Below are 11,984 nucleotides of genomic sequence, written 5' to 3'. Positions count from 1 at the left end.
TTTGTTTTGTTTTTTGTTTTTTGAGACAGGGTTTCTCTGTGTGGCTGTCCTGGAACTCACTCTCTATTTAAAGGATCTAAAGTCACCTGGAGATAAATCATCTCTGGGCATATCTGAGATGACGTTTCTACTTGAGTTATTTGAGGTGAAAAGACACACCCTAAATGTGGGCAAATATGAACAGCAGCATCTCATGGGCTGAAGAGAAAGGAGAAAGCGGGCTGTCAAGATGCCTCAGTGGGTAAAGGCACTTGCTGTCAAGCCTGACTACCTGAGATCATTCTCCAAAGCCCACACAGTAGAAGGGGAGAGCCAACTCCCATAGTGCCCTCTGACACTTCTATGACTGTTTGGCACAATAAATATACAAGGGCAAATAAACGCAATACTTTTTTAAAAGATTGATTCTCTCTCTCTCTCTCTCTCTCTCTCTCTCTCTCTCTCTCTCTGTGTGTGTGTGTGTGTGTGTGTTTGTCTGTCTGTCTGTCTGTCTGTCTGTCTGTCTGTCTATGTATAAGGCCAGAAGAGAGCATCAGGTCCACCAGAGTAAGCAGTCTGACAGGTGTACTGGAAATGCAGCTTGGACCCTCTGGAAGGAGCAAATGCTCTTAACTTCTCATATCAATACCCTTGAAGACATGGTTGAAACGCTTAATCCCACTTGCTTTCTGGTGTGGCTCAGCTGACCAAATTCCTTGTCTGTAGTCCATGGCTACTGTTCTCATTTAATTTTAGGGGTGACTGACCAGATCTAACTTATTGGGACTCCCCTAAGTTAGGAACAGAATGGTTGAGGCTCTACACTGTGTGGCACTGTCAGCAGAAGTGGAGTGGCCCAGCCCAGCATTACTGCAGGAAGCCTGGGGTGTTTTTTGCTTAGGGACCTCCACTAAAGTCAAGTCAGAACCCTGCCTATGCTGCAGAAAAGAATTTCAAAACATGTAAGTGAAGCAAGGTGGACAGGCTTATTGCGTGGAGATAAGGAGATCGCACGGCTCACACTCAGGCAGGATGTTTAGAGAGTGTGACTCATAGAAAAGAACACCACACGCCTAAGATAAGTGGGCTTTTCAGTAGGGAGAGTTGCAATTAGATGTCTCAGAATGGCTGTGTCGAGGATTCAGCAGCTAAGTTCTATTCTCCAAACGATCTGTTTTCACCACAAGGTTTAATGATTAAGCTTAAGTCTTCAGCAAAATTTAACATTTAAATAAAAATGTAGGAACTGGCCAGCATGGTGATTCATGCTTTCAACCCCAGCACTCAAGAAACAGAGGCAGGTAGATGTCTGTGAGTTGGAGGACACCCTGGTCTAGATAGCAAGCCAGAACATACATACAGTGAGCTATTTAAAAATGTTTTTAATAAATGAACATAGGAACTAGCTTACTTCTATCTTTGGGTTTTTTTTTAATAGCTTTTTAAAGATTAATTGTGTGTGCATGTGTGTGTTTCTTCTACAAGTGTCTATAGAGGCCAGAAGAGAGGCAGCACCCTAGAACTAAGTCACAACCAGTTGTGAGTGCTTGGAAGGGAACTCTGGTCTTCTGAGAGAACAGTACTCATTCTCAATCACTGAGCCATGTCTCGAGGCCTTGTTTTGAGGTTGTATTTCCAGGGGAGGGTTGTTCTCACTCTGCAGCACTGACTGGACTGGAAGTCAATTTGGACAGCAGACTGACCCCAAGTTCACCTTCCCTGTATTGATCTGATTGTTCCGATTTTAGTTAATAAGCACTCAAAATACTTTTTCTAAAGCCCCCAAGTAAAATCCTCACAGATTCCGAGTTTGGACTAATCCACAAATTTATTGGCAATATGGCTAAACAGGGGCTGGCTAGTTCAGCTGCAAAACAAGGAAACAGTTCACAGTGGAGACGGACGCGTGACCATGGTCTAGGAACACAGGTTCAGGTCGTTCAAACCCCACGGTTCAGTGTAAAAACAGATTCTACGGCCTCTCTGAAACTTACTACTGCAAACATCAAACGCCTATAGGTCCTGCCACCATAAAGCTAGACCGTGTGTGAACCAAGCAACCTCAGGCAGGGAAAGTTGGGGCTCTTCCAGAGATAGACCAGACTGCCAGTGCGGTCACTTGTTTCTGCACAGAAGTCAAGAGGCTCTGGGTTGGGATCTGGCAGTAAGATGGCAGGGTTTAGAGTTTGGTCAGGATGTCTAGTAAGTTTTTGGGATTTGTATGAGAAGACCCTGGTGCTTACTATCGAATATCAGAAAGGGATTGGGTATGCTCATACAGTCAGGATGGCTTGGCCTGCCTGACTCAAGGGTCCAGAGTTGACACCTGTTCATGGCTTCAGCTAGCGACACTGAAAGAGAGCAGGGTTAGCTGAAGCACCTTGTGTTACCTCCCACACAATCTGTTGTAGTTAATAGTTTGGGAACAGCCTCCTTTCAGTCCCTCTAATTACAGAGTAAATCAAGGGCTTCAGCAGGTCCTCTATCATTTGCTATGCTAGTGTCCCGATGCAATCAGCCGGGCCCCACATCAGGCACAACAATGAAGCCTGGCCAGGTTGTAACTGGGTTAGAGTAGGAATCTCTTCAGTCCATGCACGGACTGAATATCAGATAGAGGACGTCCTCATGCATACAGCAGGTAATTAGGGTGATAGAAATGTCCTTTGAATTCCTTAATGAAGGTGAGGAAATGCTGGCTTTAAAAAAACAAAGGACAAACCCTAGCTTCCTAGTTTAGATTGTATCTGGGATGTGTATCCAGATGATGCCAAGGTCCACATTAACTACTCACAAAGGGAAAGAAAAATTGCCCTCTCTCTGTCTCTCTCTGTCTCTCTCTGTCTCTCTCTGTCTCTCTCTCTGTCTCTCTCTCTGTCTCTCTGTCTCTCTGTCTCTCTGTCTCTCTCTCTGTCTCTCTGTCTCTCTCTCTCTCTCTCTCTCTCTCTGTCTGTCTGTGTGTCTGTGTCTGTCTGTCTGTCTGTCTGTCTGTCTGTCTCACACAGCTCATAGCTCATACAGCTTTGAAGTCATTCTGTAGCCAAGAATGTCTTTTTTTTTTCCAGTTTTTGGTTTTTTTGAGACAGGGTTTCTCTGTGTAGCCCTGGCTGTCCTGGAACTCACTCTGTAGATCAGGCTGGCCTTGAACTCAGAAATCTGCCTGCCTCTGCCTTCCAAGTGCTAGGATTAAAGGTGTGCGCCACCACTGCCTGGCAAGAATGTCTTTAAATTTAGAATGATTGTGAATTTCTCACTTTCTTGCCTTCTCCTCCCAAGTGCTGGGACTACGGCTGTGCACCACTATTCCCTATTTTTACAGTGCCAAGGATCAAACCCAGGGTTTCATGCATGTTAGATAAGCACTCTCCCAATTGAGCTACACGCCCAGTCCAGGAAGGTTGGGTTTGGTTTGGTTTTGAAGTACAAGGGGTAGTTTTCAATTGTGCCTGGACTTCTTATATAAGAAATCCTCACCAGGCCGGGCAGTGGTGGCGCACGCCTTTAATCCCAGCACTTGGGAGGCAGAGGCAGGTGGATTTCTGAGTTCGAGGCCAGCCTGGTCTACAGAGTGAGTTCCAGGGCAGCCAGGACTACACAGAGACCCTGTCTCGAAAAACCAAAAAAAAAAAACCAAAAAAAAAAAAAAAGAAATCCTCACCAGTTATGGTGGTGCACAGCTTTAGACCCAGCACTCAGGAAGAAGAGGCAGGCAGAGCTGTATGAGTTCTAGGCTAGTCTGGTCCACAAACCGAGTTCTGGGACAGCCAGGGCTATACAGAGAGACCTTGTCTCAAAAAGTAAAATGAAAAAAAAAAAAGAAAAGAAAAGAAAAAGAAATTCCCAGGTGCTGTCTAGCCACTACAGTCATCAGATGATAAGACGCCATTGCCAAAGATGTAACACACTTAGTTTGTAGGACATAAAGAAAGTGAGCCGAACCTGGGATTTCCTCTCAACTGTTACCTTTTATAATGAAAAGGGTACTTTGTGGGCTGCTGGAAGAGAAGTATCATCAGTGGATTTACCCAGCAGTAGACCCTGCATGCTACAATACTAACCTGCCAGGCAAGGTGTGTCAGCTGGCAACACAGTGCATGACTGTTACGGAGCTACACAACTGTCTTCTAATTACATTCCAGGACACCCGCAGGCAGGAACTCGGGCCTAGCTCTGTAGCCAGGCCAAAAGTTAGGGAGGTCATAGGCCACTGGGGAACCACTACTGATGCTTTGCTAAATGAACATGCTGTCAAACTGCCTTCTAAACAGCTGTTCATACCTTTAGATTAGTGCTGCTCCCAGGCTTGGCCAGAGAAGCTTCTTTTTCCAGTGGGAACCAGTCAATGCAGAGACTCCTAACTGGTCAAGGTAAGGAGAATAAGCAATTGTTGAGTGCTCTGCCATAAGTGAGCCATCTATCTCAGTCCTTGCAAGGCCCAGGAAATAGAAAGGAGTGGGGAACAGAGAACAGGTAAGAGCCAGAGGGTGGGGAGGGCACTGAGGAATGTCATCCTCTGGGCATGGTGTACCTATTGCACACATGAGCTCACCTGGACCAGATCAAGCCAAGTCAATGATTCCAGCACAGACGGTGGTGAGGCCCACGAGGTCCCACCTCTAGCTGAGTAGCTACTTGCATTTGGTGTATTCTGGGGAGAGGGAGCTATTTTTCTTTGGAGATGTGATCCCTGGTAAGTTGTCCATGAGTGTTCAGGCAGTACTGATGGAATTAGTCAGAGGAAGAGGAAGGGGAGAAGGAGGAAGAAAGGGAAGAGGAGGAAGAAGAGGAGGAAGAGGAGGAAACCAAAGGTTAGAGGCGTTGTTGGGCATGTCCAAGAAAATGGAGATTGGATACTATAATAAACATACATTATATATAATATGTATTATGAAAAAAAATTTTGGGGCTGGAGAGATGGCTCAGTGGTTAAGAGCACTGACTGCACTTCCAGAGGTCCTAAGTTCAAATCCCAGCAACCACATAGTGGTTCACAACCATCTGTAATGAGATCTGATGCCCTCTTCTGGTGTGTCTGAAGACAGCTACAGTGTATTCATATATAATAAATAAATCTTTAAAAAAAATTTTTGGTCACACCTTTAATTCTGTGGGTTCAAGGTTAGCCTCATCTACACAGCCAGTTTCAGACGATCCAGGGCTACATAGTGAAACTCTGTAAGAAAGGAAGGAAGGAAGAAAGAAAAGAGGGAGGAAAAGAGGGGGAAAGTCCTGAGTGAGGATGTGGAGAAATTATATCCAGGTAAAGAGGGGGCTGGGCAGTGGTGGCACACGCCTTTAATCCTAGCACTTGGGAGTCAGAGGCAGGTGGATTTCTGAGTTTGAGGCCAGCCTGGTCTACAGAGTGAGTTCCAGGACAGCCAGGACTACACAGAGAAATCCTGTCTCGAAAAACCTAAAAAAAAAAAAAAAAATAAAAGAACCGTGCTCTACATGTGAAGAAGGAGGTGGGGAGGGGAGAAGTCAGAGCGAGAGAAGAGTGAGCACAGTTGCTAGGCAAAGCTGGGACTGGTGGCAGAGAAGCCCAGGCTGAGCAGAGACTTGTGAGAGGGACCCGGGGCGGGGGTCGGTGTAGGGGGATGGGCTAGGGTAAGGAGTCTAACCTAGGCACATACATTGCACTTCCAGCTGAGGGTCTCAAGACAAAGCCATGCACAATTAGACCTGAAGGAGCTCAGAATCCTTTCTCGAGCTTATCAAGAGTCTAATTGTAGGACCTAGTCACAGTATGTATGAGGCAGCCAGCAATGTTGATCTGGTAGTGAGTACAAAGGATCAATTTTCTTCTTTCATTGTAAAAGCAATTCTATTACAAAGGAGAAAGGGTTAGAGTCCGGGGACAGGGGCTGGAGGACATGGTGCAGCAAATTACATGCCTACTGTGTGAGCATGAGTTCAGATCCCCAGCACCCATGTAAAAAGCTGAGCACAGGGAGCTCCCTCAGGGAGACCCACTGCCCTTTGTTGCAGATACGAGGAGTAGCACTTGGACAGGAGAAGAATGGCCTTGCAGCAACAGGTGCCTCCAAGAGCTCTGGAAAGCTAGAACACGACGATGGTGTTGAGTTGAAAGGTAAAACAGACTTGTCTACCTACCACCCCAGCCCGAGAGGGAGTGTCTGCACCTACAGACTGCCTGGTTTAACTTGCACAGAACAAAATTTCCTATCAAAGTCTGGCTATCAGCAAGCTGCCTCAGAACACGGCCTTGTCATTGCTCCAGAGATACCAAACCCCAGGGCTAATATTAAAGGAGAAGATGACAGCGGGGACTTCGGCACTGGTGCTGGGTTTTATGTGAGTTCCGCTGAAGATCCCTAGAAAACTAATTACAGAATGCACGCTTACATAGCAGAGGAGCTTGCACACTTCATAAGTGGGACTTCCCAGTGGACCACAGAGAATGCCTATTTTTGCTCACTCCATGGGAGGCTCCAGAGTGCCAGTTTGTGGTTTGAAAAATCCTGGAAAAATACAAATCTGTGTCAGCATTTGCTCCAATTTGCAACCCAGTACTCTGTTCTTGGTGGTGAGGGGGCAGCTTTTAATAGATATGTGGGACCAGATCAAAGTTAATGAAAGAAATCTGATTCAACCTGCCTCTCGAAGTCCCATTTGGGTTCCTGGATTGATAGATATTAATTGATCAAGGAAAAGATGGAAAGGTTTTTGGGGGTTTTTTTTTCCCAAATTGGCAGTTACTTCCTGATAACTTCACAGCTTCCTGCATTCCTGCACAGAAGAGAAAATGCCTATTGTTTTTAGGCTACAGGAGAGTTATTGTCATTGCTACAACTTCATTGCAGCCTTCATGTAAAATACTTGAATGCATGAAAAACCTCATACAAGAGAATAGTATCAGGATTATAAAAGTTGAATTACTGGGTTTAAAAACAAAGGGCTGGGCACAGAGGTAACCCCAATACTGGGACACAGAGACAGGAAGATCTCTGGGGCTTTCCAATTAGTCAGCCTAGACCCTGTCTCAAAAAAAGTGTATGGGGGAGAGGGGGTGGGAATAAAGGATGACAGCCTCCAGACCCCATACACATGTACATGGGGAACATACAGACCCCATACACATGTACATGGGGAACATACAGACCCCATACACATGTATATGGGGAACATGCAGACACCATACCATATGTACATGGGGAACATACAGACCCCATACACATGTATATGGGGAACATACAGACACCATACACATGTACATGGGGAACATACAGACACCATACACATGTACATGGGGAATATACAGACACCATACACATATACATGGGGAATATACAAACCTCATACACATGTACATGGGGAACATACAGACACCATACACATGTACATGGGGAACATACAGACACCATACACATGTACATGGGGAACATATGGCCCACAAGAACACTCAATGAACTAGGAATGTAAGAGTATGTCCTCATCTTAATCAAGAGCATCTGAAAAATAAGAAACAGAAATGATTCCATGTTTAATAGCAAAACACTGAATACTTTCTCCTGAAGAGTTAAAACAAGACAAGATTTTCTGTTCGTGGTTTCTATTACATCGTGCTGAGAACTCTAGCCAGAGAAGCCAGAGGAGAGAATCTAAAGCCATCTGGATTGGATAAAGAGAAGTGCCACTCTGAGATCTGGTTGTGTTCCGCTCCTCCTTGTGCCGTATGACAAAACAGTAGCTTCCAGAAGTTCCCTTGCCTTTAGTCCTCCATTTCAAAAGACTCAGTTTGTTCCATCTTCAGAGCAAATGTTGAGGCAGGTTAATCAGACACTGCCTGTCCCGCACATGAGGCCCAGGCAGATGCAGGACTATGCATATGAGTAAAATGTCACCACCTAGAAACACACCAAATTAAATAAAGAACACGTGCACACATGCACACATGCATGCATCAAAACCATATAGTGGTCAGGCATGGTGGCACACGCCTTTAATCCCAGCACTCAGGAGGCAGAGGCAGGTGGATCCCTGAGTTTGAGACAGCTTGATCTACAGAGTGAGTTCCAGGACTACACAGAGAAACCGTATCTTGAGAAAACAAACCAAGCAAGTAAACAAACAATGTAACAATTATAAATCCACTAATGTTAAACAAAACTAAATAACTTGAGAAATGTTTTACTTTTTGAGAAGTCTAACATATAATAAGCTGGAGAGATGGCTCAGTGGGCAGAGTGCTTTCTGACGAAGCATGAGGACGTTCAAGCCCAAAGCCAATACAAAAAGGCAGACATGGGACAGGAGAAATAGCTCAGGAGTTAAGGGTACTTGTTCTTGCAGAGGACCTCAGCGTGGTTCCTAGCACACTTCTGTAATCTCTGTATCCAAGAAGCTGAATCAAGATCACAAGTCCAGGTCAGGGCTGGAGAAGTGGCTCAGTGGTTAAGAGCACTGGCTGCTCTTGCAAGGGAACCCAGGTTTTAGTTCACAGCATCCACATAGAGGCCTAACTCCAGTTCTAGGGGATCCAATGCCCTCTTCTGGCCAGGCCAGCATGTGGTACACAAACATATATGTGTACAAAATAACTTAATGAAAAAAAGTCTATGGCCATCCTGGGTTCCATGGTGTGATATTGTCTTAAAAATATAAACTAGTCAATAATGCTAGATAAAATGAATGTGCTTTATTAATTTATTATTCTCCAACAAATTCTGACATGAAAGACGCAAATGTGTCCACCTGTATTTCTGACAAAGCTCACTCACAAAAACAAAACAAAACAAAAAAACCAACCAAACAACAACAACAAAAACAAGGGCAGGCGGTGGTGGCGCACGCCTTTAATCCCAGCACTTGGGAGGCAGAGGCAGGAGAATTTCTGAGTTCGAGGCCAGTTTGGTCTACAGAGTGAGTTCCAGGACAGCCAGGGCTACATAGAGAAACTCTGCCTCGAAAAACCAAAAAAAAAAAAAAAAAAACAAGACTTTTACTTGCAGATAACATGTTTTCACCCATAGAGAATTCAAAGGAATTCATTGGAAAAATCAAACAAAATTAAGCAATAGTTAACGCCATGGCCCTTTGTTCACAACAAAGGTTCATATCACCCAACGTTGGGGACAACGATCAAGAGTAATCAATGACTGGAAGGAAGCCACCAACTGTATTTTTATTAAGTAAACTGTTCTACAGGCATCTTTCTTTAATGAAATCTTTAGTTCTGTATCTTAACGTAGTGAGATGCTGTAAGAAAGGAGGGCCATCTATAACAATCACAGGGGATTAAAGACCTGCGCGTATGACCCGAGATGATTAAATTCCTATACGAATGCAAAGGGCAACAGGAGTTTATGCCTACACTCCCAGCATTCCAGAGACAGAGGCAGGAGGATCATTGCAAGTTTCCGGCCCTCATGGTCTACATATAAGTCCTTGGCCAGGCTGGCCAGGGCTGTAGAACAAGCCAAAACAAAACATGTTGGGCGAAAGCTTTGTAGAATTAGATCTAACAATAATTTATGTTATATGAAAAGCATAGCAGCAAAAAAGAAAAAGATCAATAGGACTTCATGAGGCTAATTTTTATATGCAGAAAGGTGTAATCTGCAGAGTGATCAGTGAGTCTACTAAGTGGAAGAAAAGTTAAGCCAGGCGGTGGTGGCACACGCCTAAATCCCAGCACTTGGGAGGCAGAGGCAGGCGGATTTCTGAGTTCGAGGCCAGCCTGGTCTACAGAGTGAGTTCCAGGACAGCCAGGACTATACAGAGAAACCCTGTCTCAAAAAACCAAAAAGAAAAAAAAGAAAAAGAAAAAGAAAAACAGAAAAGTTAATATGGAGAACATACAAAGAAATTCCTACTGCTCAATAACAGCATCTAGTTTCATATGTGTGGGGAGTCTGGGGGTGTAACTTGGTGGAGCACTTGTCTGCCATATACTAGGCCCTAGATTTAACTCCCAGGTTCACAAAACATGTGCAGAGAACTCAAAAGGACACTGCTCCCAACGTGTTATGCAAAAGATCAACATGCAATTATTAACCTCAGAGAAATGCAAATCAAAATGGCAAATGCATAGTTTGGAAGCACCATTAGGATGGCAACTGTCCAAAGACCAAGCACACACACACACAAGTAAAGGATAAACAGCAGGTGGGTGGTTTTGTGACATAGAGCACTGGTAGGATTGTATTCAAAGCAAATAAGGAAGTTTCTTTAAAAGAATCAACCGAGAGAGCACATGAGCCATCAATCCCACTACTGACACAGCTGAAGACCAAAAGCTGGGTCTCAAAAGGGGGTTTGCATCCCTAAATTCAAAGCAGTGTGTGTGCACTGGCCAAAGGTGACAGTGACAATCAATGAATGAATGGATAATCTATACATGGTGTACACACAGAGGGATGTTCTTCAGCCTTCCAAAGGAAGGAGGGAAACTTTAATATGTGCCACTGGATAAATGGACATGAGGACGTTGAGCTAGGAGAAGCAAACTTGTATGAAGAAGCAAACATCCCATTGAACACTGATTTCTTTTTTTTTTAAGATTTATTTATTTATTATATATGAATACATTGTAGCTGTCTTCAGACACACCAGAAGAGGGCATCAGATCTCATTACAGATGGTTGTGAGCCACCATGTGGTTGCTGGGATTTGAACTCAGGACCTCTGGAAGTGTAGTCAGTGCTCTTAACCACTGAGCCATCTCTCCAGCCCTGAACACTGATTTCTATGCAGCATCCAAAATTGTCAAATTCAGGGACATGGGGTTGGGAGTGCAGCTCAGTGGGTAGACTGCCTTGTGTTCAATCTCCAGCACCACATGAACCGGGTACCGAGTCGTAGACTTCTAATCTCAGCACAGAGGAGGTGGAGGCTCAAAGTCATCTCCAGCTACTTATCAAGTCTGAGGACAGCCTGGTCTACATTGGGGCCTACTCAAAAACAATCTATATATTCGTGTGTGTGTGTGTGTGATTTTTTTTTTTTTTTTTTTTTTTGTAGAAACAAAGCTGATAGAGAAATCCCAAGTACTAAAAAAAACAAGATCAAAACCCCCACAAATGCAAAGAAACAGAAAGAATGATGGTTATCAGAAACTGGGCAACAGAACAAAGAGGAGTTTAATGGGTACAGAGTCTCAGCTTTGCAAGATGAAAGTGTCCTGGGGATCTATTTCACAACATGAAGTGTACTCAGAGCTTCAGAGCTGACCACATCCAGACAGTTAAGATGCTAAGTTTTATGTCCTCTGGGTTTGTGGAGCGGGTCTGCTGCACAGTGCGCACTCTGTGTACCAGGGGGGAAACAGTGTTCTCCAAGGAAAAGGACTAAGCTCAGCTTGTGACCCAGCTGTGCAAACGCTGTTCCCTGAGATAACATCAAGCCTCCCGTGGAGAAAAAGTGCTTTATCTGTGTTTCTTATTTTGTATAAACAACATAAAATACTTTAAAAAAAAAAAAAAAAAACATGGGAGGGGCTGCAGAAATGGCTCAGGGGTTAAGAGTGCTTGCTGTGAAATTCTGAGGACCAGAGTTCAAATTTCAGCATACATGTAACAAAGCCAGGTATCTATTTTGAGGGTGGTGGGGGTTCGAGACAGAGTTTCTCTGTGTAGCCCTGGCTGTCCTGGAACTCACTCTGTAGACCAGGCTGGCCTCAAACTCAGAAATCTGCCTGCCTCTGCCTCCCAAGTGCTAGGATTAAAAGCATGAGCCATCACTGCCTGGCCAAAGCCTGGTATCTTGTGCACTCCTGGAACCCCAGTTCCGAGGCAGGCAGAGGCAACAGGATCACTGGTGCATCCTCGCTGCCAGCCTTGCTAAGAAAATATGATCCTCGCATTCAAGGAGAGACCCTGCCTAACAGGAAGAGACAGGGTGGTACTCAGACACTTAACTCTATCTTCTGGCCACTGTAGCATGCATATAGGTGCCCGCACTGTGTATAAGCTTAAACACATACGAATACATACACACACACACACACACATACATTAAAAGTAAAAATCTTTTTTTTTGTTTGT

At 44.5% G+C, this 11,984-nt stretch overlaps 1 pseudogene; it reads left to right on the top strand.

Moving 5' to 3' along the window:
• Nucleotides 1-5,886: 5,886 nt before the first annotated feature.
• On the top strand, nucleotides 5,887-11,292 carry LOC114617000 (annotated as a pseudogene).
• The last annotated feature ends 692 nt before the right edge of the window (nucleotides 11,293-11,984 follow it).

This window comes from Grammomys surdaster, unplaced genomic scaffold (assembly GCF_004785775.1).
Source record: "Grammomys surdaster isolate TR1022 unplaced genomic scaffold, NIH_TR_1.0 133, whole genome shotgun sequence".
Lineage (NCBI taxonomy): Eukaryota > Metazoa > Chordata > Mammalia > Rodentia > Muridae > Grammomys > Grammomys surdaster.
This window is presented reverse-complemented; position numbering and strand designations above follow the sequence as displayed.